Source organism: Passer domesticus, chromosome 1 (assembly GCF_036417665.1).
Source record: "Passer domesticus isolate bPasDom1 chromosome 1, bPasDom1.hap1, whole genome shotgun sequence".
Taxonomy (NCBI): domain Eukaryota; kingdom Metazoa; phylum Chordata; class Aves; order Passeriformes; family Passeridae; genus Passer; species Passer domesticus.
In genome coordinates this window covers 132,195,353-132,217,515 of record NC_087474.1, presented here as the reverse complement: position 1 = coordinate 132,217,515, position 22,163 = coordinate 132,195,353, and the positions used below count along the sequence as shown (strand labels likewise).

Below are 22,163 nucleotides of genomic sequence, written 5' to 3'. Positions count from 1 at the left end.
CGTAGAAACCTCGATATAATCCTTCTGCTTGGTCTCCAGTGAGACCCCTCCAGTCTTTGCAAGGGTGCATAGTAGTCTCCAGTGGGAGAGAAGTTACCATTCTTCAGCTTCAATGGATGTCCAAAACAGCTGAAATGAGAAAATGCCATATAAAAATCTGCTTTGAGGTCTTCCTTGGTTATCAAAAAAGTAACTTCTCTACTGTGAGCACTGTAATTTTTCATCATTTGTGTGTGCTGCCTCATCTAATAAACATTGCATTAGTGGCATTAGCCTTGTCTGTCATCCTTATCTTCTTCATATCACACTGCTATCCCAATGCAAGTGAACTACTTTCCTCTTACTGATGGTGCACTGCTCAAGTTCCAGTTCAAATATATTGAACAGTGAAATCAAGATAATCAAAACCATGCAGTCTGATAACATTTGAAGAACTGAGGCTTGAACTGTCTCGTCCCTTGGGAGGTGACCAGCAGATGCAAACACTTGGAGCCCTGGATCCAAATGCATTTGTTCATGATAGGCCATTCTGGTTGCCCATTCTTTCCAAAATGGGGATTATAAAATTTGCTTTGCATACTGAAACTCAGTGACCTAGTAAAAGGTGGAAATAATTTAAGTATTGAATAGAATAGGTGCTCTAGCTAGTACATTATGTAAGCTAGAATTACAGGTGATTGACGTGTATGAAATTAATCTCTATAAGCAGGAAAAAAGTAAGAAAAAGTTTTCTCTTATCAATAAACTGAACAGAGTTCTCTAGAATATGATACCTCAGGGCAAGAATTTATATCCACATGGCCAAAATTTCTGGAAATTTCTAGGCAAAAAAATCTATCTTGACTGTCTTATCTCTGTCTACTTTTAGATATATTTCTTCCACTAATTGGTAGATGCCCTTTATTATTTGTTACTATTCTTTCCTGTGAGTAACTGCAGCTAAGACCTCCTTTGAAGATGTGAAGGGATTTTCAATATACTTTCCTTACAAAAAGAACAGTCAAAAAGCCCCTCTTCTGGTATCAAGAAACCCACATTTCCATAAACTGTAATAATTATGTTTCTCTTATTTTTAAGTCAACTTTTTCTTCCTTCCATGTGTTTTTTTACTATCAAAAGCAATGACATGAGTAGTCAGCCCTGGAAAAAGGTCAGAATTGCCATTGTAATGTATTTATCAGTTCTTTGAAATTAAATGTGTCTTTGTACCTGGCTCAGGAGTAAGACTGTGTAATGATTTTGGAATTTCATTCCAGTGAAGATAGATAACTAATTTTTTTCATAATTATTTAGCCTTGTAAATGACTTTCAGTTTTATGGCTGATGGACAAGGATGTTAAAAAAATGGTATATCAAAGGTGTGTTTAATGAATTAGTCTGCTCTCAATAAAGAAAAAAATTCTGAGGAGAAATATTCTGAAGTTTCCAAAATAATTTTAGACCACAATTTGAAAACAACAAACTCCATTTATATTTCCAATACTAGAAATGCCTTTATTCTTTCTCCTAGGCAAATCAGTTGTTTGACAGCTGCATTGTCCTTCCCAAGTTGTCTTGTCCCTTACTGCATTTCAGTGGTATTTTTTTTCTCAGTAACAAATTAGAGAATTTCTATGAGAGGAAAAATAACTTTGCATTGGAGAGATGTTTTTCAGTAGTGGAATCAGTCTTAGAAATAAAAGTTGGAAGATTTAGTTTAATAGTTTTAATAGTCATGAGATTCTGTGGCAACCTCCCTGCATGATCTTTTCAGTTTTCAGTGAGGGATTTCAATGTTTTGTTTAAGGACAGAATTATTTTGGTTTGATATTTAGAAAGTTGTTGAATTCTGTGGGACATACATTGAATATGTTCTACTGCTCTGGAATTCCTACTTGGAGTCAACATAGTTCCCAGATTTTAGTGGAAGAGCAGGAAGTCAAAGTTGTTTCAATTTCTGGTTTTAGTATCTGTTTTCAGTCTGAAAAAAGTGGGTATTTCTTATTTAATACCTAAAACTGTTTTTCACCAATATATATATAATACAGAAATATATACTTATGTAAATATACAAACACATTTGTATAATATGCTACCTCTAGGTCATCCATGTTCCTACAGACAGGAGGATGAAAGCTTAAAGATTTAAAAAATTGTTATTCACGGAAAAGGCCGCCTTAAATGCCTCAGTCATTCACAAATTAATAATGAATTCAGATAGTAGTGTCCACAGAAGAAAGAAGACCAAAAAAACCCTCCAAAATTTTAGATTTTAAAATACTTTGGTTTAAAATAAAGACATACTTTTTAAAGACCAGGCATATTTAAATACAGGTGCAATGAAATGTTTAATTTATATTCCAGTAAATATTCCAGTCTGCCTAACCTTAAAAAAAAATCCTCCAGTAAAGGGAAAGTTTTGTTTCTAGAAACTCAAACACTTTTTTTTCTTGGACTGTCAGTGACACAAAATCAGAGTACTTTTAAAATATTAGCTATAGAGCTAGAATGATAGAAATTAAATTTATTAATGTAGATGAATGTGTAGTTACTTATTAATGTAGACAAATGTATAACTAATATTTCTGATAATTTATTAAATATGATTTAAAACATTCTATTAATGGAATCAAAAATATTTTCTTTTTTTTTGCAAAACATATTTTTCAAGAAATGTAAATGGACTTTATTTTGATCAGTGAAGGCTGAAGGGTGTTTCTAACCTTTTCTAACCTTTGCACCTTATTCTCCTGGGCTGGAGCAGAGGAGGACCCAGGCTGGAATGTGGCTCTGCACTCCCGGGACAGCACTCCCACCCCCAGCTCCTGCTCCAGGCTGCCCTGGCACACTGCTGGGGCTCCTCTGCAGCTGCTCTTTGTTTGTTTGGCTTCCTTCCCTTTTAGCAGCTGATTTCACTTTTGCTCCTAGAGAAATCTCTCTGCAGGCGGGGCTGGAGCATTTTGGTGGAAAAGATAATCTCTATTTTATGATACATTCTTTTTGATCTTTACTCAGGCACGCAGCTGAGTGGACATTAAATCACATTCTTTTGATATGGCAAGAATAGATCAGTCTGGTGTCAGTCACATTCCTACCTGACCAGTTTTGAATTCCTCTCACCTGGAAACAGAAAAAAAATGTTTCAAATGACCTGAGTTAAAACATTCCACATCTGCTTATAGACTTAATGATTCGTCATTTCTTGGTCATCTTTTTTGAGGGCTAATGTTGCTCTTTGCTGTTTTAATCTTGCAATGTAAACAACCACGCTGAAATCTCATAAACCAGACCCCAGAACAGCTAGTATGACATTTTTCTTCTTAGATAAGGACAGCACAAATGTGGTGGAAGATTGCAGGTGGCTGTGTTGTGTGTTGCTTAATCAAACTAGATCCAAAGACTGAAAAAATATCTTGAAGAACTGAGAGGATTTCACCTTTTAGGTTTAGAACACCTCCTGTTTTCATTCTGGGCTAGATAATTCAATAAATTAGTACATCGTTCAAGTTAGAGTTTCTAGAAAAATGTTTTAAATATTTCCCAGAGCTCAGATTTAGAAAAATATTAGTAAGACAAAAAAAATTGTGTCTTGGGATAGAAGTATAGGTTGCCAAACTGCTCAATAAAATTTAATTTGGAGCCTTAATTCTCATTCATTCTTTATCTAAATATCTGTCTTTCCTCCACTTTCAGCAGTGCATTTCCAAAAGTTCAATTCTGCTGTTTTTTGGAAGCCTTGCTATTTTCTCTTCATTTTCTTGAGTTTCACTGGGACTTCTAAATCACAAAACCAAGAATTAATACTGGATGCGAAGCCTCCCTTGCAGGAATGTGAATTTTTCTAGAATGTAACCAGAAATTTATCTCAAAGGGCTATCGCTGGAATAAAAGTGAAAATTAAAAACACAGGAGACATTGAAGTCCACAGAAAAGGAAGGGACACAGTAAGAAGCAGGAAAAACTAAAAGATCCTTAAAATGCACCTGGAAATTGCAGAGGAGATAGTTTCTGTGCTGTGATGCATTTCAGCTACCTTCACAACTATTTTAGCAGTCAAGGTGGAGTTGTGTTGTCTGCCCCATGCCCTGTTCAGAACTTCTCAAAATACTTGTTTTTGTGGTGGTTTTTTAAATTTATTTTTTCATTTTTTAGTAATGTTTTCAGCACTTATTAATGTGAAAATGTTTTCTTCTAACTCTGAGTTCTTACCTCTTACCTCAAGTTCTCACTGTTTGCTTTTTAGGAGCTGTGCATTTGTTTCTTCTCACTCGGTTTTGATGAGTTAGGAGCATGCATGGGTGAAACTAGGTCAAAGAGGCATGAACTTGACAAGATAGGAAAACTATGGTTTTGGGAAAGGAAATGTTTTGTTTCAACAGTTATTTTACTACATCACAATATCATTGAACTTACACATGTAAATAATGGAGAGGTTTTGCCACACATGTATGCAATTATTTAAAAGTTTATTGGCTTATCAGGGAAAGCTTTTCTACAGCTGGAAATGCTTCACTGAGCTGAGTAAGTGCTGAGTGATGGGGACTGTTTCCAGAAATATGGTGTCCCAGAGGTGGTTGGATAACAGAGCAGAGTAAGTGTGCTTAAGGAAGGTCTGGAACATGGTACACTTAAGGACATCTGTAGAAGGCTAAATCATCACCTTTTCATTGCACAGGAGGCAGCTGAAAAATAAGAATGTCTTCTTTTTCCTTCTAGTGGAGAGTGTGACAGTGAGCCTTTTTTCACCATTTCTGTTCATCCCTGTTGAATGCAGGACTCTGTAGCATTCTACAGAGTAGCAGCTCTGCACTACAAGAAGGAGCCCAGTTCACAGGAGGAAGGAGCCTCCTTACAGGGCTCTGTGCTGTGTGCACCTTTAGCTACTCAAAGGTCAGAAGTCTCATCTAAGAAGATGCAAAAAGAGGGAAAGATGAATCAATAGCCAGAGACACACTTCTCTTCACAGACTAAGGAAACACTCAAAATCATTGGCTAAGGTGCAATGCCTTTCTGTTGGCTCAAATTAAGGGAGGTGAATCCCAGTCAAATCCTACTGTTGATGTGCAAACGTGCAAGGATGCTGGGGTATTTTCCCATGCAGCTGCACCAAGGCTTTTTTGGTTGTTGTTCATTTAATTGGTTTTTGGATATTTTTAAGCGTGTGCATTCCAAGCAAAGTCGAGTGGAAGGAAGTGGCAGGAAGTAATATTGTGTAAAGAACCCAGTAGGAAGTAATGCTGAGAAGATGTGTTACACATACTTGGTTATTAATGAATGATGTAGGAGAATGTTGCTCACCAGACCTCTTTGCTTGCTGGTCACATTTGGTCATTGCTGGAGGCTGAGAAGCAAAGTCTGGGGTTCCCTTTAAAACAGTCAGTGCATGAGGTTGTTAACAAGAGCTGGAGAACAGAATAAAAGGAGCAAAACAGTGTGTGGATATGGAATGTTGCAACAGAGTAATGATGAGTATGTACCCCATGTGGGGATTCAGACAAGTCAAGGGATGTGACAGATTAGATCTCCAGTGATCTATTCAGAAGATCAATGTCTAGAGAATATGACATCACCTATGTAATTCTGAGAGATGAAAAGGGGAAAGAACATGAAAGCAAATGCTTTTATGAGATGAAAAAACTCCCTCACAATTAAACAAAAAACGTATATTTGTTAATATATTTTTTCCTACTTATTTATACCTGATTGCTATGTTAAAAGTTAATCAATTTTTACTATTTGCAATTTTGATTCTTTTATAAAAAACACATATTAATGGAGTAATATGCCCCTTTATCTTGTGAATACTTGGGAAATTAAGAACATGAATAAAAATCTAAAAATAAAACAATGGTTGATTACTTTATTTTGATTATCTGGCGATTAATTTATTAATATATAATGTAAGATAAATTTGAATTTTTAATTATATTTAAATTTTGTATTATTATTTTTTTTATCATACTCGTTATCCTGGGTACAGTCACCATCACATACATGCCCTGAATTTGAGAATAAAAAAATCAAACTTGCCAAGTGATAGTGGAAGTGCCTTATGTGCTTGTGTAGTGAGGACGATCAGCTGGGAGATTATGGTCAAGGGAGGGAATGATCTGGGCAGGGATGTAGCCTTTTCCTGACCTTTATCATGCTGCTGCAAAATAATTCCACTGGGCTGTCACTTTGCTCCCTCTCATCACCCCACTGCTGGCTTTTCTTTTTAGATCACATTAAAGGTGAAGCACTTGACTTCACCTTCAAGGTGCTTCAAAGCTGCACCTTCCCTACAGATCACCTATAACTCACAGAAAGTGTCATCTCTTAGCCCTGATAGGTCACTGATGCCAGCCAGCTTCAGCCTGCACTTGTTAGCATTTCAAAGAAGCAGTTTTGTGTCCTCTCTCAGTGCCTGCGAGGAGCTCTCTGCACACCTCAGTGGAGCTGCCTCATTACCCTCCATCACACACCGTGGAAAGCTGTCCATGGACAGAGTGCTTGTGGCAGGAGAGTCCCTCTTAGCAGTGCTGCCCACTCTCTGTCCCATCACTCCCATCTCCTCCCTGCTGGTTGGGTCTTCTCTTGTGTTGTCAGGCTTTTGTCCTTTTTATCCCCCTGACCCTGTACAGAGCTAAACAAATTAAAGCCCTTGTTGATGACTCCTGGGCACTCTTGTAATAGTATCTTGTAAGAATGGAAATGTGTCTGAATTTAGTTAAGACTTGGTGGTAGAAAGCCTTGATTCATTACAGAATTTGTCAGACACATGCTTTGTTCAATAAGATGTATTTCTGTCTCACTAAGTTCAAATGGAGAGAATGTATATTTATTTTTACATCTGTGGTTAAGTGTCTGGATGAATCATGCTGTTAAATAAGCTGTAATTTTGGTGTCATCAGCCCCTGCTTATGCAGGTCCTCATTGTCACTCTGGCTCTGAGCTGCTTGCAGACACTTCACAGGGAATGCCGTGGCCCCAGTGGCAATTAACCACACAACAGGAAAGGTGGAGAAGGCTCTGTTCTAGGGCTGGTGCTTGGCAAGGAGATCATGTCTTCAATTCAGGGTTAATTACAAATAACCTCTGTGGTTGCATAGCTGCATCCATGCATGTGGGAGAGAATTGAAAGGAATTGGAAAGTGATATATGGAGATCAAAGGGAGGCTGAAGGCCTGGAAAATGAAAATTATCTAGCACCTCTTAATATGCTTAGGTAACCTGTCATGTTACAGAACAAGAACATAAGCTTGTCCTCTGACAGACTGGTATGACCTTTGTGATTTACTCCATGTACCCAGTGCAGAATAAGAGAAAATGTGTTCTGTATAGCAGGGCAAGGCGAAGGAGAGCATTATTAATTGCTTTGAATGTGTGGAGTAATACACTTTGTGATATATATAAAATACAGCAGCTGAGTGTGTTCTGCAGAGATGTAAATAGACAATAATTGTACTCTATAAATTTCTGTCTTATTTATGGAAGGCTGATTATATTTTGGATTTTATTGCTGCTCAGGATGCTAACTGTGCACTCTGCTCATGTGAGGTTCCTATTTTGGATCCTGCAAAGTGTGTGCTTTAATAAAGCAGCAAACCAAAATCTAAAAAAATCAAAATGAACAGTATAGGTTGAATGCACTCATCAGAAATGCTTGAATGTAGGCTGGACTGAAATATGTACCTCCTGGCACCGTTGCAAAAGTCAGAATATGATCTGAGCTTGTATGATTAATTAGTCTGAAGCTGCTAGGGACTCTTTGCACATCTATCAGTTTTGCCCTTTAGGCCATGTGACATAATTCCACCTTGAGAACAGGCCCCTGCTGTTCTCTCCTGCCTTGCTGACTGCTCTGCCCCTCTCCAGGCAATATTCAGCTCCAGAGGAGCAGCTGATCACCTCCAGTGTGCTCACTGCCATGAGAACAGTGCTGTGACAGCTCTGCAGAGCTCCCATCTCTTTCAGGTATTGTTTTTAACCCACATTTTTTAACCAATTCACAGCCTTTCCAAACTTGTCAGAAAGCCCTTAAGGATATAAAAGAAAATTATTTGTCATTTATAAAATATCTCATAAAACAAGAACTTTAATTTACAAGAACTTTAATTTCTATGTGTTTCTAGAATAACTGCTTTAGAACAATATTTGTTTATCTAAGCTTTTTAAAATACAGTTTAGAGGGAGTTTTGAGGAGCATAGGTTTGTTTGTACCATAATACACGAAACATTTTTTAAGACCACATTGGAGCAATACTGTATTTCTAACTTAAAGTGAGAAGTAAACAGAGGCTACCTTTAAATAAAGGAGAAACAAGCCTATTTGTGATTCCCCAGTTATTTCACAGTTCTCTTCCTAGATAAAAAGTACCTATATTTTAAAGTGATATATAGTGCTTAAAATGTACAAGAGTGAAAAATATAAAGGACAGATTAAAAGTGATGTCTTAGTTACTGTGAAAAATTTTCTAGTGAATTGGGAATCAAAGGTTTTAAGCTGCCTGAAGTCAATTTTTATCCAATAGAAGGACTGGTGGATGCAAATCCTCACCAGCATGTTCACATTTTTGCAAGTCACCTGCAGTGATTCTTAGCAGAATTTTCAGTGTCAGAATGTCTGGAAAAGATTGCCCTTTGAGGTCATTCCACATCTGGAATAGTGTCATTAGTAGAAGCAAGTGAAGTTGTAGCTGTGTAGATATGAAGCCAATCCTCACAGGCCAACATATGGCCAGGGAAGATCCATCATCATTTAGTCTGTAGGGTCAGAAGGTGCCCAGACTGAGGGTTCTACCAGGCTCAACTAGCTCTGCCCTGCATCTCATCAGCCCCGTTTCAGCACAGATCCAGACACCAATCTTTGTATCTTAGGTTAGCCTATGTCTAATCCTTGTTCCCTGCATGGAGGTTGGACCTACGTTGTAGGATTGCCACCAGCCCTGTGTCTATCTCCACCTCCTACAGCTCTGTTCCTGCATGGACCCTCATCACCAGATTAATCACCTTGCCTTGTTTGGGACTGCTAACAAAGCCTTTCCCTACCATTGTGAGCACTGTCCCAGGCTCACAGATCCTGTGTGACTGTGCTGGGAAGCTCATCCTGCCAGCTCCAAACTGTGTGCACTTTAATGGTGCATCTCTTCTGAGTTTGGCAAACCTTCCTCTGTGTGAGTCATACCCTGGACATGCATGCTTGTGTGCTCCTGGAGGATAAACAAAAATTTCATGCTCTGACCTGAAAAGTTGTATTTTAATGAGCTGTTGAAAAGCCAAAGTTTCTTCCTGCAATATGAGTTATGCTGTATAGCATTGCAATGGTACAGCTGTTTGTAAATTTTAGGGGCATTGTCCCCAGCGCAGGATAGAGCTGCCTTTGCTTCCTAAGCTAAGTAGTCAAGGGAGAGAGAAAGAAGAAGACAGATGGCTAAAACAGATTTCTGCTTTTTAATGCTTTCTAAAGGATCTTTCCTCTTGTCAGTGTTTATGGGACCTCAGGAGAGATGGTGGCTTAACTAAAGGTTTTCTTTACACAGGCTGCTCCCTGTGTGAAGGAATCACACTATATATGAACTGAGGCAGAATGTTTCAGTCCCATGTTTTGAATTCCAGTATAGTAATGGCAGAACTTTCAGATCTTTCAAAGTGAAGTTTGTGTCTGTAAGTAGAATCACACACCACAACATCATTGAGGTTTACCTCTGGAGGTCAGCTGGTACAACCCTTCTTCTTGATGAGTTAAGATATTAAAATAAATAGTTATGGTTGATGTGGTCAAAAGCACTTTGGAGTATTTTCAGATCTTTAGGATCATTTGAAAACATTCACCTCTTTGAGATTCAGAATGGATCTTTACTAGAATGTCATGAGAGATTTCAATCACACCAGAAGCTTCCATGGAGAAAATTTCCTGATGTGTCACCATGAGATCACTTTCACGTGCGCCAAACTGAACAGCCAAAATCTACTTGTAAGCATACTAAAGCACATAGGTAACCATATACTTTCACACACTAATGTGGCTATGTTTGCAGAGAAATTTTTATGCAAACAGTTTAGTGATGACATTTATGACAGCTAAAATTAGATTTTAGTTTTAAATTTGTTAGTGTATCTATTTAGGAAAATCAGGGGAAAAAGGAAGATCAGTAAGAATATCCAGAACAAAATGCACAGAGTAGAGACGTATTCAACAATACATTTCATTCATTTGTTCTGTGAATGTACCAGGAAGTAGAAGGTACTAGAAAAACTGCAAGAACATCGCAGACTTAAAGGAAAACAAGACCAAACCCACATGAATCAAGGTGGAAAATATGCATTGTGGCCTCTGGACTTCAATTTCAGCTTCTGGTAAGATTACATATTGATGAAGACACAAGTATTTGTCCACTGAAAATGAGCTAATGGCTCCTTCAGGCAGCATCTGCAGTGCTGCTGGGAGTCACAGCAGAGGGGCAACTGCTGACCACCAAGTCACATTAGGGAGTTGCTGCAGCACTGAGTGTTTATTATTGGCTGTTAATATGTCTCACTAAAGTCATGGTGCAATATATTGAATCAAGCTGTATCTTATATAAATAAATTCAGTCATTTCATTTTGCATGGCAGTTACTTTTTATGTTAGTTTCCTTTGGGAGTCATCAAAATTATGTTTTGACAAAGCTAACAGCCTTAGATAGCCAAAGCATCACTACTCATGAGAAGTGGGTGGTGTCTATCCATCTTTCATCTCCTGTTGTCAAGAGATAAAACAATATGAAAGGAGATATAGGAGTTAAGAAATTTTAAAAAATAGGGATATTTACTGATGAAGTTTTTGTGAAGAATAGAAACAAAGCAAGTTACCAGTTTGGATTAACCTTTGTAATCTCAGTTACTAGTACACTGAAGAAAAAAATCTTTTGAATGTGTGTAGTGACCAGTGTGTACAAAGGACTACTTCAAATGCTGGATATGGTGAACTTTGCATATATTTCTAGAAAGTAGAGAGATTTCATGGTAATTATAGAATGCATTCTTTATATATTTTCTGTAATCAAAAAAACCCCTGAAATATATATATATATATATATATATATATATTTACCATACATACTGTACTTATTTGCATAATGCAAAATTTAGAAAAGTCAAATGGAATTGAAGTACCTTTTAGTCAGAAAAGGTAAAGGTTATTCTGACATGGTCCAACTTTCCTTTCTTTTATGGTTTAATTTCAAAATGCAGTTCTGATAAAACCCCTGTTACAGAAAGCCTTGAATCAGTGGGATATGATTAAGTTCATTGTCTATTCCTCTTACCATGTGGAGACCCATTCAAACCCAGACTGTGTTATGCCTGGAAGAGTTGCATTCCTGATTGTGCTGCAGTACTGGCCTACTGGGCCACTAATGTATATTCACAGAATCTCAGAATTGTTAAAGTTAGAAAAAGCCTTTAAGATCATCTTTACACCTCAGATTTTGTCTCTGACAGCAATATAATTTAAATAGATGAAACCATAATTTTTGTAACAACTGCCTTTTAAGAGGAATTGATTTATTGTTCCTTTTGCCCTCAAGTTGACTTCCAGTGCAGCCACTCCGAAATGCCATAATTTACTGAAGCTACCCATTGGTCTGTTAATGAGTCTGAACCAAACAGCTTGCTAATGCCACTGAGCTTTGTTGGCTGTTTTTAATGGTTATCTCAGATATTGTGTGATAGTTTCCACGCTGATCACAATGTTGTCTCCTTTGTGTCTCTGGCAGAAGCTGTGTTTGTCCTCTCTGGGATTCTTCATTGCAGTGCATGCTATTGATGGATGATGATAATCTTTTTCTGGAGTACGCATGTAGAATAAATGAGCTCTCCTGTTCACTTTCTAAGCCATAATCTCATTATGTAGATCTACAGTCATGAGCTATATTTCCTGCTTTGTAAGAGAGGTTGCAAAAACTTTTGCACAGAAGAATACAAGTCAGCCTTTGAAATGAGAATTCCTGCTTATGAGACTAGGCATGGCTTGGTGAGATTCTGTGCCATTCTGGGGACATGGGTAGGAAAGATGTTTTTATTGATCTAGTGAGGAGATAACCTCTGGAAGCAGTTTGTGTCAGTATTTTGTTCTTTCATATCATTTGGATCCATCAGTGAAAAAACTAATGTGGTTAAAAACTTGTGTGCTTCCTGTATCTGTGTGCTTGCTTTGGAGTAGTTTGCTGCAAGTACCACGGCAGAAACTCTTTAACTTCATGGTAGACCTCATAATCTTTCTTATGCATTTCAAGGATTCTGGTGTTTCAAGTTTTCTACTGTTTTTTCGTTTCTTAGTGGGTGAAAGAAAGGCAAATTTGTTCCATCATGCACAGAAAGGAATATGCTTGTTTCCCACAGGTTTGTGTCTGGCCACTTCATTGCCTGACATCAGCAGTCAATCCAGAGACTGAAGGGGAATCCCTTCTCTGACAGCAAGACAAAACATAAATTGTTGGGTTGAACATCCTTGCATCTCCGTGTCTGTGCCTGTTCAAGGCCTGACAGTGTTGGCAGCTGCTCACCACTTTGTAACACCTTCTGGATTAAAGGTGTGGGAAAAAAGCTTGTCACCCTAGTACGGCCCTCAGATTATCATTCTTTATTGATTTTTCAGATAATCAGCAGTGAAGTTGCAAGAATTCCAAGGGTAATCATGAGAGACTTCGTGGACTTGCAATGACTGGGTAAGCGATCAGGAGCACAAGCAGTGGCTCCTCTGTCTTTCCAGTCTTACTCCAAGAAGGACTTTGAGGTGCTGGAGTTTGTCCAGAGAAGGGCAGTGGAGCTGTTGAAGGGTCTGGAGCACAAGTCTGATGGGGAGAAGCTGAGAGAGCAAGGGTTGTTTAGTTTGGAGAAAAAGAGACCTTATCACTCTCCTCAGCTGCCTGGAAGGAGGTTGCAGCCAGGTGGGGGTTTCTTCTCCCAAGTAACAAATGGCAGAACAAGTTGGAAATGGCCTCAAATTGTGCCAGGGGAGGTTTAGATTGGATGCTAGGGAACATTTCTTCACTGAAAGGGTGACTCAATTGATACAGGCTGCCCCGGGAAGGGGTGGAGTTATCATTCCTGGAGGTTCTTAGAAGACATGTAGATATGGATCTGGGGGACCTGGTTTAGTAGTGAACTTGTCAGTGCTGGGTTAACTGTTGGGCTCGATGCTCTTAGGGTCTTTTCCAACCTAAATAACTCAATAATTCTACAAATCATCTTGTAACAGTAATTCTCATCTTCCTTGAGAACCATCATCTGTATGATATGCTAATGATATCCAGAAGCACTGTGTTTTGAAGCACTTAAAGGCAGGTCATTAAATTTAGTGCTGTTCTAAGAAATGTTTTATTCAGAGTACACCCACATAATTCATTATGCTGCTTTTACCTCTTCAGCCAAATCTATCTCTCACTATTCAATTCACCAATGAGATATTTTTCAAGTTAGTGGGAAAAATGACTGGAAAAAAAGTCAACACCCCCCCCTCCACCACCTCTCCAAACATCAAAAAGAGACATATGTAGAGATACTTATAATTATTTATGTTTTGTGCTATATTGTGCTTTCAGCATCAAAAAAAACACCCCAAAAACCCAAAACCAAATCAAAAAACCTCCAAAAAATTTTGCACGAACAATCCTAATGGGACATGTTCCAGAAAGAAAAATATTGTTTGCAAATAGAACAGATATCAATATGATTCTTAGAAATAATACTGTGTGTTTCCTTCCAATCAAGGAATTCAAGGTCACATACTGATGATAAGTAAACAAAAATTACTTGGTATTAGGCAATCTTATGATTGTGTTTCTGTTTAAGAATGAAATACAGAAACCAAGTGTAATTTAATTCCCCAAGTTTGAAAAATGGTTATTCATTCACTGGGGAGTTCTGAATTGTATTTTTGGAAATTGAACAGAACTATTCTCAGATTCATGATGACTCTGAGTACACGCTGCAGTTTCATAATACACTGTCAGAGAAAGTCAGCTGAACATCTGTAAAACATTCTACAGAAAGAAAACTTTAGTTTTGTTAATAAGACAGTTTAAACTCTGTTTGAATTTAACTTCTTTCTTAACTTCTGTTTGACTTTTTAAACTTCTTGAAGACCCTAAAGATTTCTGATGGGAATAGCAGTTAGTATTTTGCAATGGGCGGAAGACAGAGGTGGGAAATGACAAAAGGTCTACAAGAAGTAATTTACTGCACCAAACACACTTTCTGAAGCAAAGACCTGAATGCTGAGAAAAGCTAAAGATGACACAGACTATCTGAACAACAACAAAAAACATTAAGGAAAAGAATATTAAATTGAAAAAAGTTTTTTTTTACCTCTTTATGTGCATATATACACACATATATATATGTACAGCACCATGAAGCCTTCATGTGTTTGGATGTGTACATGCAGCCTGATGCACAGAAGCCAGGATTTGCCTCCTTCTTTTGAGAAGAGAATGGCCTGAAATCTTAACTCAACAAGGCAGTAATACCTGTTTAAAGAACCTGGAACTGGAGTAAGAAAAACTGTGATATGTTGCAATGATGTGTTGTTCCACAGGGCAAAACAGAAGGTACTCTTCAGAAGACATAAGAACTTGAAATACTCTCCTTTAATTCAGCCATTTATTATGACATGCTTCTAGGGTCTTAATAGTTTTAGGGTCTTAATAGGGTCTTATTCTGTCCCTCTTTCATTTTTCATTAAAAATGCCAATTACATAAGAATGTCTATAGTATGAACTATCTCTTTGGAACACCAGGCTAAAATACAGACATAAGATGTCTAATTTGTGCATTTAAATGTAATTTAAAAAAATGTTGCAAAGAAAAATTAGCAATGTTGAGAAAAATGTCTTAAACCTTAGAAGTGAAAACTGATGGACCCTGAACAATCAAATTTTTCTAAATTATTTTAAGTGGCTTGTCTTTGAAATTTACAGAGAATAATGAAAATTGAGGCAGCAAGAACTTCAGATCAGTGATTAGAATGCCACTGTAGCCCTACAGGTGAAATACAACCCAGTGACCCATCTCCAGTGATGTCTTTTGATATGGTTCTGCCTTTCAAATAGTGAAGATTCAAAAGTCTAATAACTTAGGAGAGTTGTTCTGTCTTTCTAAGTAGTCAGAATATGACACAGTCTTTTTGTTTGATTCTTAATTAAAGTAATTAAAGAACAACTCTGAAGCCATTTACCTTTTTAGAGATTTTAAAGGTTTGAATAATGTGCTTAATATTTTCTTTGGGAATTTACAAAAGAAACAGTTAATTAGTAGAAGCATATAATTTTCTTTTATTCCTAGAGAAATGTCCCTACATTCTGCTGTTTTTAGAACAATAAATTAAAACCCAAACAATCAGTATCTACATAACTCAGTATAGTACTTTGGTAAGAGAGTAAAAAAATGCTAAAATGTTATGACAGATCCATAGTGCAAACTCTGGGCAGTACCGAAGACTCAGATTTGTCTACAGTAGAAACAGATGTGAATAAATAATGTACCATCTAGAAAAACAAACAAGAAATTGAGCAGCAGGATTGAAAAATTTTATTATGGTTTCCAGACATTTGTTTTAATATCACTTTTACTTGCTTAGCTAATTGCTTAGAGCAAATTTCAAGCTCTACCCAGTGAGAATAAAAACCAAAAGAATGCCTTAGTGCACAGAAATTGTGAGACAAACAAGACACAAATGTTAACAAATGAGTATATATTTTTATGATCTCAAGCCCATGTATCCATCCCAATTGGCTTTGATGTTGACCCTTGAAACAACTTGGTTTGCATACAGTAGTAGAGATTTGCCAGTACTTTGCTTCTAAACATCCCAAGACTGCCAGCTGAAGACTGTAAACTGAACCAAATGCAATTTTCGTGCTCTGGATCAGGCAAGTTAGCCCTTGGTCCGTGGTCTGCTGCAGACTGCTTTAGGATCAAATGAAAGAACAAGAAATAATACATGTCGTGCCTTTTTCTTTTTTTTTTTTTTTCTTTTACTTTTTGCTGTGCCCCAGAAGCACAGAGAAAGAATATCTGTGTGGGGAAAGAAACAGACACACCTCACCTTGCTTAGTCTACCTGCAAAAAGCTGTAAGATTGGAGAGCTTTGCAGTGGGTTGTCAGAAGGAAATATGAAGGAAATGGGTGGATGGTGGGAAAACATGATCTGGAGACTTAATGAGAAGAATAATCTCCTAGAAAGATCTCATGGTGTGATCTCATCTCTTTCTGTGCTGTTTTTTTTGTCGCTGTGACAAAAGTAGCTATATCAAAGTTCAGTGCACAGACAGCCCTACAATCTTTACTTTTAGAATGAGGCAGGAACACAAGTGATAAATTAACAAGAGGGGGGAATATTCCCTTCCTTGTGACGGGGGCTCTTATGCAGGCCTTTGCATATCATGAGAAGTGCATCATGTTTGTTCTTGAATGAGAAACAGGGCCTGTGTTTGCTGCTCTTCTCTTTGAGCTGAATTGAATCCAGCTGTAATGTTTCAAACTATTTTCTTCAGCTTTTCTTTTTGAGATGGACAATTAGCTGCAGAATCACTCAACTGTTATAGACAATTTTAATTTGACAAAGCATTGCGTGACAATTGCTTGCAGAGGTTACTGGTATTTAAGAGTCACGGTTGTGTGTAGCATATGTGGTAGGTGTCCCCACACTTCCAGGTGCTCCTTCACAACCTCATGCACAGCCTCCTTCAAGGTGTGCCTGCCTCAGCACTGACATAACCATGGCCACAGATGCTTTGAGATGCACCTGCTCTGGTGTGGAGTTACCCATGGCCACAGACACTTTGGGGTGTCCTGCCCCCTGTGGGCTCATCCACAGGTCACACTACCTTCAGCTCGACTTCACACTGGATTTCCAGCCTCCCCAGCTCAGCAGCACAGGCACGGCAGTGATGCCCTGGCCATCTGCCAGCCCAGACACACAATAATTGCTGTTATCAAAATGTTCCCAGGCACAGCAGAGTAAGTCAAGAAGCAGTGAAAGCAAAAAAAAGAGCCACTAATGAGCACTAGACTCTAAAACATAGTCAGGCCAGCAAGCCCCATGGCAAGCACAGGAGCTTGGCAATTGATATCCAAGCAGCAATAGCAACTATAAATTTGATCTAGCACATTCCAATCAAATCTGTCATTATCTTGAATGCTTTGAGCCCCACATTATATTCCAATAAGGAATGTTGTGGTTTAACTCTAGGCAGTAACTTAGCAGGACCCAGCCACTCTCTCCTCCCCCCCACCACTGGGATGGGGTAAAGAATCAGAGGACTTAAAGCAAGAAAGTCATGGTGAAATAAAAGTTTAATGGATAAAAACTGTGCATGCAAACAGTGCAAAACAAGGAATTCCTTCACCATGTCCCGTCATCAGGAGGAGGTTCAGCCATCTCCAGGAAAGCAGGGCTTGATCATGCATAACAGTTACTTGGGAGCACAAATGTTGTAACTCCAAGGGTCCCTCCTTCCTTCTTTTTCCCAAGCTTTATATCGTTGGGCACAGAATAGCATGGTACAGGACATCTCTTTTGTCACTGGGCACCAGCTGTCCCAGCCATGCCTCCTCCCAGCTCCTCATGCACTCCCAGCCTGCTCACCAGGGCCAGTGGGAGAAGCAGAAAAGGCCTTGACTCTGTGTAAGTGCTGCTCAGAAACACAAAAATATCCCTGAGCTATCAACATTGCTTCCAGCGCAAATCCAAAACACAGCCTTACATTAGCTACTGTGAAGAAACTTAACTCTGTCATCTCAGCCAAAACCAGCAAAAGACATTCAAAGGAATTTCAAATATCCTATGTATTATATTGTAAATACAATTCACTGAAAACACACAATTTCAGCTAAACTTCTATTGAAAAATGCTTCTCAGGTCCAGGATGGAGCTTTATATCGCAGTAAGATCAACCCTGCCAACCCATCTTCATGTAGAGTCTGGTCACTGTGGTTCACTCATGCCAAACATTAGGACTCAAGTTTCTGTTTTAAAGAGTCTACCACATCCTGGAGGATGATACTGTTCCTAAATTACTGTGTGGTTTCTCTTGCCCACATTCAAACCAAAATAAAAATATTAAAAAACCCAACCAACCAACAAATGAAACTTGCAAATGTCATTAAATTATTATTGATCATGGGTCAAAAAAAAAGCAGGCTGAGGTTTCTAAAGCCATGTTTATGCCAGTATTTCAAAATGGCACTGAACTGCCTGCACCTATACCTTCAAATACTGCAAAACTAGTGGCTACCTCCACAACTGTAACTGGAAATTGCCCCCAGCCCTTATCAGTTCCTGAGTTGTGGATGGGAGAGTGCTGTGTGGCCCCTGCTAGGGTTTGGTTTAGATTTTTTAAATATTAAGAGGGTCTTGTTTTCTTGCTTGAGGATGTTGCTTATTACTTGCAAAATTCCCAGGAAGTACAGACTAAAAATGTCTCTGTAAAAGAAAGTTGCTAATCTCCCAAATTTATCAAGCAGACACAGAAAAATTGTGCAATTAGTTTAAAAAGGTTCCATACAGCTTTTCAAACAGTGGTTCAATTTATTTCTTTCACTTTTGAGCTGAGATATGAAATACATATAAACTCAGAAAATTGTCTGAATATTTTAAATAATTTTCTAATATTTACTGATAAAGTAATGTAATTTCTTTCACTGTCCTTTTTGTGTGTACTTTCTTTCAAAATCTGAGGATCAAGTGGCAGTGATTATCTAATGAGAATGGTCAGAGAAAATATAAACAACATAGTGAAAAAGTGGTTTAATTCATACTACTATTAGTGCTGATGTATAAACCAATGAAAAAATAGAAAAAAAAATTATCTTTTTTTTTTTTATCACTTAGGAAAAAACCCCATAGTATTTAGAAAATAAGCAGCTGTCTTTTTGTATAGTCTGTCCCCTTTCTCACAAAGCAGTTATGGAAAACTGTGCTCAGAAGAGCTAGTAAGGAATTCTTATTGTGATCTTGTCACACAGTTTGATGGGAGAAAATGGTGCATTTGTGTTTGCATCTTTTCACAGATCACAGAATTGTTGAGATTGGAAGGAAGTTCTGCAGATTATTGAGTCCAACCCCATCCCCAGGCAGGGTCACGGAGAGCAGGTGACCCAGGAATGTGTCCAGGTGGCTTTCTGGGTTTTGAATGTCTCCAGAGAGGGAGACTCCCCAACCTTCCTGGGCATCCTGTTTCAGTGCTTGGCCACCCAGAATGTGAAGTTCTTCCTCATATTGAGGTACAACTTCTTGTGTTTTAGTTTATGACCACTGGTCCCTATCCTGTCGCTGGGCACCAGTGGAAACACTCTGGCACCTTCCTCCTGGCACCTGTCTTTGAGGTATTTATATGTATTGATGAGATCCCCTCTCAGCCTTGTCTTCTCCAGAATAAACAGCCCCAGCTCCCACAGTTTCTCCTCATAAGAGAGATGCTCCAGACCCCAAAATTACTGTCCCTGCAAAAACCCTCGTGGAGGGACTTCAGAACTGCTACTTAAGATGTTTCCAGTTCGGACTGTATGTTATAATCTGCTTCTTAAAGCAGGATCATCGATTTTTCTCTCTATATATAACAAAACTCCTAGCAGCATAACTTTCCCTAGGTTGCTACCTACTGGCATTCATTGTGAACCTTGGAGCAATACTGAGTTCAAAGTCCTCCATCAACCTGGGCTGGCTTTTGGTCAGGTTTAGAGACACAAAATAGAACTGTAGTGGAAAAAAGGAACCCTTCACAACCTGCTTGTCTCTGCTTCACAAGAGAAAGGAGAGAATAAATTATTCATTGTGAATCACTCAGCCTGCCTTGGTAGGCAGCCTTTCATGGTGTAACAACTTTAAATGAACTGCTCCCCTTCCCTCCTCTCAAAAGTGCCACCAGTTCTTAATGCATAGTGACACTCAATTAACATGATAGGCACATGACCTAAATGCTAGATATGGCCCACTGAACATCCCACTTTTTTTAAATACTTGTGAATATTTTATAGATATTCTTTATTTTCCACAATCAAAAGGGAAAAATAAATGCTCCAAAGTATTTTGTGTGTGTGTGTGTGTGTTAAAGAAAAAAAACCTGAAAAAACCAGAGAGAGAACATGCTCACTGTAAAGCAGTTTAGTACTGAAGATATTCTCTTGGAAAATAGCACTACCTACCTGCAGGCAGGTAGAGTGCAGAGATCACTAGGCTATTACCTGTTGTACAGTGAAGTTGTCCTTTATCTGTATTTGCAATAAAAACTATAGTCTAAAATTGCTGGAATTATGAAAATAATGGAAAAAAAATTCCTTGAGCACTTTCAAATTCAGTCATTTGTCATTTTCACATGACAAGCTATTTCATGGGAAAATGTCAAAAGAGCTTTAAATTTGAGGCTTTGAAGTTGATACTGTTCCCATAACTAAAGTACAGTTTTGTATATTTAATTTTGGTTGGTTAACAATCTGTCCTCTTCCTTCCTCTTTCTCCCCCCTCTCTGCCCTTTTATCTCATATGTCTTCTGTCCTCCTTACTGCCACACTGTAAATGTGAATGATCATGTTCTTGCATGCCAGGACTTAATAATTTGCCATTATATAATGCAAACACTGTTTTCACATAACTCACAGCATACTTAACCCCCCTCTGTGTCCATTTCTTACAGACAAAACCAAGGGAAACTTTCCACTGACCTTAACAGTGTATGAAAACACACTTGGATTTTATAGATTTGAACAGGTTAGCGTAGGGCTATTGCTCTAGCTGAATGTAAATACCATCAATCATCTTTACAGTTTTCATCTATTGTAAGTGATTCATCAGGCATTAATTCTTTCTTTCTTTCTTTGCAGACACATTTTTTATCCTCTGAACTTCTCCTGTGTAAGCTCACCTTGGCCTGTGGGGTGAGAACTTTTGTCTTTGAGGAATATCTTTGCTTTTTCTTTTGCAGATGGTTTTCCTCCTTCCTTTTTGCAAATGTCTAATGGGTATTTTCTAAGGCGTGGTAGAATAGTACAAAAGCAAATACCTTTTTGGTAAGTAGCTATGGGTAGGTGTCCTGGGCAGCATCCTGAATGGACTCCTGGCAGAGTCCTGCCTGCTGCCAAAGGACTGCAGAATCCTGGCAGGACTCCTGCCTGCTGCCAAAGGCTTCCCACATAGCCCCAGGCAAGCAATTCAATTGCTCTGTTCATCAGGGAAATGGAAGATGAGATTTTGCTTCCATTTCTAGCTTGTGTAGACTGTGAGGACTCTAGAGTGGCCACTACATTTACATACATTTACATACATACATTTCCTAATATATGTGTGTTCCCCACAGCTTGGTCTGCATCCCAGTATTAATTACAATGGTGAATACCAGGCAGAAAAGAGGGAGTTTGAAAATAACCACAGTTCCAAGCAATCTCTGTTCTATCAGAGATTAACAGAGATCTAACACTTCTAAGTTCTCAAATAATATTATTAATTTGTGGCTGAAGTCATTATCATAATGCCGCAGCTCATGATGATTTTCATTCTGCATTGTGGCTTCAGTAAAGTAACATGGGTTTGCTTGACTTAAAATCTTCCATACTGGCAATCTACAAGAAACTGATGGAAAACTGCAAGTGTCCCTCCCTGAGGCAGCCAACCAGGAGACAGTGACATTTGGCACATTAGCACAGCAGTGCACAAAATGGATTTCAAGTTTCTCCCCATTGATTTCCCATCTGAAGCCACTAATCCATCCCAGCTGTGGTTCCAATGCCACCACAGGAATGTGCAGTTATAGATTCTCGAGCAGAACTGTTTTCCCTCAGCCATGTTCTATCTTGCTCTCTCAGAGCTAACACCCTTGAAATCAGATGTCGCCTTCCTTCGTAGTCCTATTTGACAGACTGCACTGCTTTAAAACTAGCGTCCAAAAGTTTTATCAAATGACACTGATTAATTTATTGAGGATAGTCTTCCTTTAAAATTGCCAGTTTCCAGTGTGTTACAGCACTGATCTGACCATTTTGGAGTCACTGGGGTTGACCCTGGGCTCCCTTACACTCCTTCAGAATAATGCAAACTTTGAATTGTACTTTTTCAGAAGTTTTACAAGTCCAAGGCAACCCTATTTATGTACATAGACATTTGTGTGACAGTTGTTTTCCTTCTTATTTTTGGCCTGGAGAAAATAGTTCTTTCCCTGTTGAAATAT

At 38.4% G+C, this 22,163-nt stretch overlaps 1 long non-coding RNA gene across 2 annotated transcripts in view; it reads left to right on the top strand.

Moving 5' to 3' along the window:
* Nucleotides 1-22,163, top strand: part of LOC135281242 (uncharacterized) — a 210,084-nt gene that overhangs the window by 62,978 nt on the left and 124,943 nt on the right. Inside the window, exons 1-2 of one of the 2 annotated variants that reach the window (XR_010347951.1) lie at nucleotides 11,743-11,974; nucleotides 12,599-12,668. This is a non-coding gene — a long non-coding RNA (uncharacterized LOC135281242). Of the gene's footprint in view, nucleotides 1-11,742; nucleotides 11,975-12,598; nucleotides 12,669-22,163 lie in introns of those variants that run through there. The other variant, XR_010347950.1, reaches the window with a different exon arrangement.